The sequence below is a fragment of the Amblyomma mixtum genome, chromosome 3 (assembly GCF_055824585.1).
Source record: "Amblyomma mixtum isolate Tamu chromosome 3, ASM5582458v1, whole genome shotgun sequence".
NCBI classification, from domain to species: Eukaryota; Metazoa; Arthropoda; class Arachnida; order Ixodida; family Ixodidae; genus Amblyomma; species Amblyomma mixtum.
The window spans coordinates 242,515,059-242,521,058 of record NC_143014.1 but is presented as its reverse complement, the minus strand read 5'-3'; the positions used below and the strand labels follow the sequence as shown (position 1 = coordinate 242,521,058).

The 6,000-nt window shown below is 46.1% G+C and overlaps 1 protein-coding gene across 4 annotated transcripts in view; it reads left to right on the top strand.

Moving 5' to 3' along the window:
• Positions 1-6,000, top strand: part of LOC149354198 (sodium-coupled monocarboxylate transporter 2-like) — a 68,428-nt gene that overhangs the window by 12,655 nt on the left and 49,773 nt on the right. For 2 of the 4 annotated variants that reach the window (XM_089583157.1, XM_089583159.1), the window contains exon 3: positions 414-528. The exons of 1 other annotated variant lie outside the window; for it this stretch is intronic. The gene's annotated coding sequence lies outside the window, so the exon portion shown is untranslated. The remainder of the gene's footprint in view (positions 1-413; positions 529-6,000) is intronic. One more of the 4 variants, XM_089583158.1, reaches the window with a different exon arrangement.

Below are 6,000 nucleotides of genomic sequence, written 5' to 3'. Positions count from 1 at the left end.
GGAAAAAAGACAAAGAAACACATTATCAGGCGACAAACTAAGCATCCAGAAAGTCTTAGGCCTTTCGCACCATGACTAGTTGGTCGGCCAGTTGCGCCGACCTCAGCCAGGCACGCGCGGTGGAGGGGGGTGGGGATGGGGAAAGTAGGAGGAATGCAGAGCGATGGGGCATTGGAAGAGAGGGCATTTTAGGTCGGCCAGCGGGTGGGAGCAGTTTCGACAAGAGGGGTCAGAACGCGCGCGAACAAGTAATAATTGGGCTAGAGAGAGAGAGGAGTGTAGCTTAATTTTTCGGAGGATGAGGAAGTGTCTGCTGGTATTCAAGCAAATGGCAGTAGTGTTGCAGGCGGTACCGCTAAACTAGCTCAACTGTCCGTTTTACGACAGTAGTGTTAAGTGATTTATTCTTGCAGAGGAAAGCATCGTTGCCGGAGGATGGGTGGCCATGACCAGGAAATCGCAGCAGCCCGGTGTAGAGTACCGTGGGCAAGGTGATGTACCAGGTCATTACTTGTAATCCCAAGGTGGGTAGGTATCTACTTGATGGTTACTATGGCGGGTTCTGAGGGGGAGGATGACGTCAGGAAGTTAACCGTGCAGGTCTTAGGGAAAAGCGTGGTATTCGAGAGCCTTAACTGTGGCCATTGAGTCTCTTGTGTACGGAGGAAAGCTGGGTGTATGAGATGATTGCATGAGCAATGGTTAGAAACTCTAGGACGGCGATGAAGGAACCATAAGTGCACTTTCCCACCTTGTGGGTACTGCGATAAGTGAGTGGGGTTCATAGAGGCAATAAGTGGCTTGAGAGGACATAGTAGTAGCGCTAAAAAACAACAAGGACGACAGGGTAGAGAAAGACAACACAGGCGCTCGCCTGTGTTGTCTTTCTCTACCCTGTCGTCCTTGTTGGTTTTTTAGCGCTACTACTATGTCCTCTCAATCCAAACACCAACTAGCCCAGCTTTCTGCCTTAAATAAGTGGCTGCTCCTGTATTGCCGCTTTGCCGCTTGAGGGCAGGGTGCGTCCATAAAAACAGGGTATGAGAGAAAGGAGGGGCCGGATGGCGTGAGGCGTGGGCCTGTTGGCGGCCCGCGTGTAAGGTAGGTGGCAAGTTTCGTGGGATGGGGGCGAGGCGTGGATTCGATGAGATAGGAGTGTTTGGATATACTGTGGGAGGTAGATGGGTGGAATGCCAACCTGATGCAGAAGCCATCGGTCCTGGTGGGTGGTAATCTGAAAGAAGTGTTTTCCTTGAACCGATGCATCGCTCGTGTCTGCGAAGCGTTTTTCCTCGAAAGGTTGATGTTTAGAAACAGATGTACAAAAATGTGAATGGCGGCGCTGGAGGGCATAAAATATTTTTACTCAGCGATAGAGCTGCATTTTGAGATATTTCCAAGACAGTCTCTTCTGATACGCATGAAATGAAGCGCATGCCTTCGCTGAATGGTACTTATTCAGAACTCTCAGGCATATACCTTCTTTCCTGCCGCTCAAAAGAGCTTTTCATTTGCGTGCAGTGGAACCAGGGACGAACCTATTTTGGGTGAGATGCTGGTCACACGCGAATACATAGCTCCGCTACACTGCACAAGGGAAGAAAATAAACATCCTCCATCTCTTTCTGGCATTAGAGAGAGTGCACTGGCAGTTCTGCACTTCGCCAAGGGAACCGTTTCACTCCTAGAAAATTTGGGTGGAGTGAACTATTGCTAGGCACAGTATAGTAACCTGTGTACACTGTCAAATAGAGTACCTGTTCTTAGATTGTAGGGCCAAGAGCGTTTAGTGAAGTTTCGGACGGGGTTCAGAAACAACCAAATCCGTATTTGGTAGCAACGTACAGCCCCCGTCAAAAGTATACAGCCCAAGGGGTTTGCTTATGAGGCCCGCAGCATGCCTTGTTATGCATCCTCAGCGACCGTATTTTATCTAAAGAAGAATATGGTTTCGCGTCCTCTGTCCTCTCAACCTTTGGACTGTTAGATGTGGCAGAGAGCCCCGCTAAACATGTAGCTTAGAAGCAAATCGCTGGGGCTGTATACTTTTGACGGGGACTGTACCTACAACGTGGTCCTTTTTCTCGGCGTTTGAAGAAAGCCCACTTAATATGAATAAAAAGCACTTGACTGAGCGCATGCGCTACCATACTGCAGCGCTCACGACTAAGTTCTGAACGAACGAAACGTGCACACTGACCATGCCCAAGTGAGCGGCCTCCGCTCAGTTCCACAGGCTGTACAACGATACAAATAAAGAAAACGGAGGACTCCTCGAACTACGCGAATTCACTGCTTTCTCTTCCCTTTGTTCTTGTTTTGTCTTTATGATGGCTCAATGAAAGCTGCGTGTGAACTGGCTGTCGCTGGCCTGCCTATCTCTTATCGCAGACCGCCGCGCGTGCTGTCCGTGTTTCGGAAGAATGTGCTGGAGCATTTTCAGTCCTAGTTGAAAGCGGAGTCGGCCGCTCACTTCCATAGGCCGAGCGCGCACGCTCAGTCAATTTAAAATTCGTTTGGCAGCGCTACGAAACGAGTGCGCTTAAGTGCAATCACGCGATTTTTTCTATTTAACGTGCTTTGTTTAAATGCTGAAAAAGGCCCACGTTGGAAATACGCTTCTGCAAAAAAAAAAAAAAAAGATCGGTTGTTTATTAACGCTCTCTACGATTTAGCGAAATGCACTTGACCCTAAACGCGAATAATAAAACTCTTGTACAAATAATCTGAGCTTATTAACGAGCTAGCCACAATTTCAAGAATATTCTGAGGGGCGTCACACGACTGGAAATAATACTGTATGTCGTTGCTTCCACTCAGCTGTGCTGCGCCGTTTTTTCTTAATCCTTGGCTGAAGCGACGTGAAGCACCCTCTATAGGGTTTGGTTATATTCTGCGCATTTCTCTGTCAGCTGATTGATGGCTTAAAAAATGTTCTATGTGGAACTACTTTTTCGAACCAGCAATTAACAAATTCTCGTGCGATCAGTGCGGTTGATTCGGAGGTTAGCATTCCCCCCCGCATTACGGAGGAATGCAAACTAGCGCGCGTGCCACTGATTGGTGGCGCAGTCTATGAGCTGCTGTGCAAACTAGTGCCACAGCACGAGAGGCTTGAAGGTTATCACGCGGAGAGAGAAAGGCTGCCTGACATCTTTCATTTATTTTATTGTGTCCTTAAGGGCCCGAAGGCAGTACACAAGGAGGGAGACGCATCGGTTTCCATGCAGCGAATTGCGGTGAAAGCCTGCATAACAACAAGCAGAAAAGTAACAGGAACCAAAAAATAATTGCAATAAAAGCACATGAACTGAAAAAAAGCTACAAAAGAAAACAGGCATGCCAAAGCAAGTATATATTATCAGTGTTCCACTCAGGATGTATGTTCAATATTACAAAATGCAAGGTAACAAAACAAGGTAACAAAGGTAACACGCGAAAGCGGTGAAGGCTATAAAAGAGTAGTTTTTATTTTCTCACGGAATGCTTTATGGTGTGTGCATGCGGCGATGTCTTCAGGTAATGAATTCTAGAGTGCTATTCCGTTGGGGAAAAATTAGTTGTTGTAAGTGGAATTGAGACCGCTTATGCGGGCTGCCGGGTTATAGTTATTGAAGTGGGAGGACGATCTTAGTGGGGCGCTCAGCAAAGAGTGCTGTGATTTGGTATTGTGATAAAATGTATGAAGTAGGCATAGGCGCGAAATGACAAGGCGTGATTCAGGAGTTGGAAGGCGGGCGTACTGTTTTAGGGTGGTCACACTGATGCGTCTTGAGTAACAAGAGGTGACGAATCGAGCTGCACGATTTCGGGTTGATTCCAATTTGACGGATAGGTAAGATTGCCATAGGTGCCATATGGAAGATGCGTACTCTAATTTTGGGCGTACAAGTGATTCGTAAGCTAGCTGTTTAACCAGTTTGACCAGTATAACATGAAAAGGCAGCGCCACCGACAAGGACGAAGGAACGGACCATACGAGCGCTGACTTCGTCCTCGCCACCTGCAATGTTTTTCCTATTGCTGCAAATGAATTAACTACCCAAGATTGCTATTCTTAATCAGTTCCTTTCAGAAAGTCAGGCTGGTATTTTGGTTGAATAAAGTTTAAGGTTGCCCTAATTCTGTTAGCGATTACCCTAGTGAATGCGTTATGAAAAAGAGCAGTAAGCTGATCGGTCCGTAATTTTTCAGGTTACCAGCAGTGCTCTCCAGCAGAAGAAAGCTCAACTCGCACGACCCAAGCATCAATTGCCACCTCGCAGAAAAATGAAATCTTGTCTCGGCTAGGTTGAATACTTTGCGATTTATTGCTACATTAAATGGACTGTATACGCCTCCAGTGAAAATTTTCGTTGATAGCTATTTACATCTTCAAGTGTTCTATAACCGCTGATGAAGACCTGCTGACGGTTGGCTCTTCATCCAGGAATACCGGAGCTAATTCTTGCACTGTGACGTTGAAGAGAGCACCTTGATTCGAATTTCCATTTGCGGAGTGAATGCTGCATACTGCTTCTGAGCATTCTCCGAAAATTACGGCCGAAACTCACGGCAACGTATGTTTGGCGCGGGACGATGCAGATGCCTCGAACCCACTGAAAGCACCAACAACCTCGCAAGTGTACCCACTTTCCTAGAACCGGAAAGAACGGCTTAAGAAGTGACTGCTATGTTGCGATGCGCCTTCGACGAACGTTATTCCAAAATGTTGCCTATTATCTGACGCTGAGTAGCCTGGCACGAAGAAAAGATACGATAAATATCAAGTGAAGTTGTTGCAGTCCTTGGTGCGCTTTTAGCGGGACGGTGTTGTCACTGAGTGCTATCATTATGTACTTCAGCGTTTTGTCTCGAATCAAAACATGGAGGTCAAGGGCGAATCAGGATAAAGGTGCTTTTAAAACCTTCTCCAGCTTCGAAATCTCACCCCAGGGGAACATAGAACCCTTTCATTTAAGACCTCATACAGAAGTGAGAAAGATACCTGCAGACGTGATCCGTGAAAGTTGAGAAAACTGAAAGAAATAGAAAGTACAGCAGCGCTCGAAAGCGAAAACGCAAGGGATTTAGAGAACAAGTAGAGGTAATCGCAGCCTCTACCTCGCACTACTTGGAAACCAGATGGTTTTTTCAAGCGGATTTTGCAGGTCGTGGTCTTGGCCTCGTTCCCAACGTTCGATACGAAAGAAGAGGGACAGCGAATTTCACGATAGAAACAATCAGGTTCAGAATCGGAACTTCCATACGGTTACGCCCCTCGAGTGAGCGCCACTATTCGAGTGCTCATTGCAAGAAGCATAGAGAGAAGGTCTCGAAAGGTTTGGATGATAACATTTTCTTCAATTGTTGCTATGCGAGAGAATAAAATGAGACTGCTAATTTGTTATGATTCCTCGGTTGTTTCTTCCACGAGTAAACTCCTCCTTCTGTTAATCTCAAACAACACTTCAAAACTCGTATCTCGAACGTATCTTCCCAGCATTTTGCTCGCAAAGAAGAAAATACCCCAAAACAGCATCCTTCAGGGACCGTTTACAGGCTTTATGCGTACTCTTCGCTTGCCTTCCTATGGGTTCTACTCTCTCGCCTTCCAATCATTACGTTATTTTATTAACCTTAAAACGAAGAATAGATAAACAGACAAACGTGTAGTTTACCTCGCTGCCTTTATTTTCTCCGTTTTCTCTCTCTTTAATCAAGCAGAGTACAGATCTCTTTCGTTAATCAAGCAGAGTATAGATTCGTGAAACTCCTAAAAAGGAATATCTGTCCCGCAGCAAATGGTACGTATATCAGCAACTCACTTCCCAATACTTATCGAAGGCACGCAGCTTCAAAATATTTTTTGTGGCAAAAACTGTCTTAGTTGTTCAGTTTATTGCTAGTTCTACAATGTCAGTGTCTGTGAAGGTATACAGCACGAAGACCAAATGTTCTACTTTTTGCGGTGCACGTGCCGCATATGTGCGCTTTTCCTGGCACCGCATCAGCCGAAAC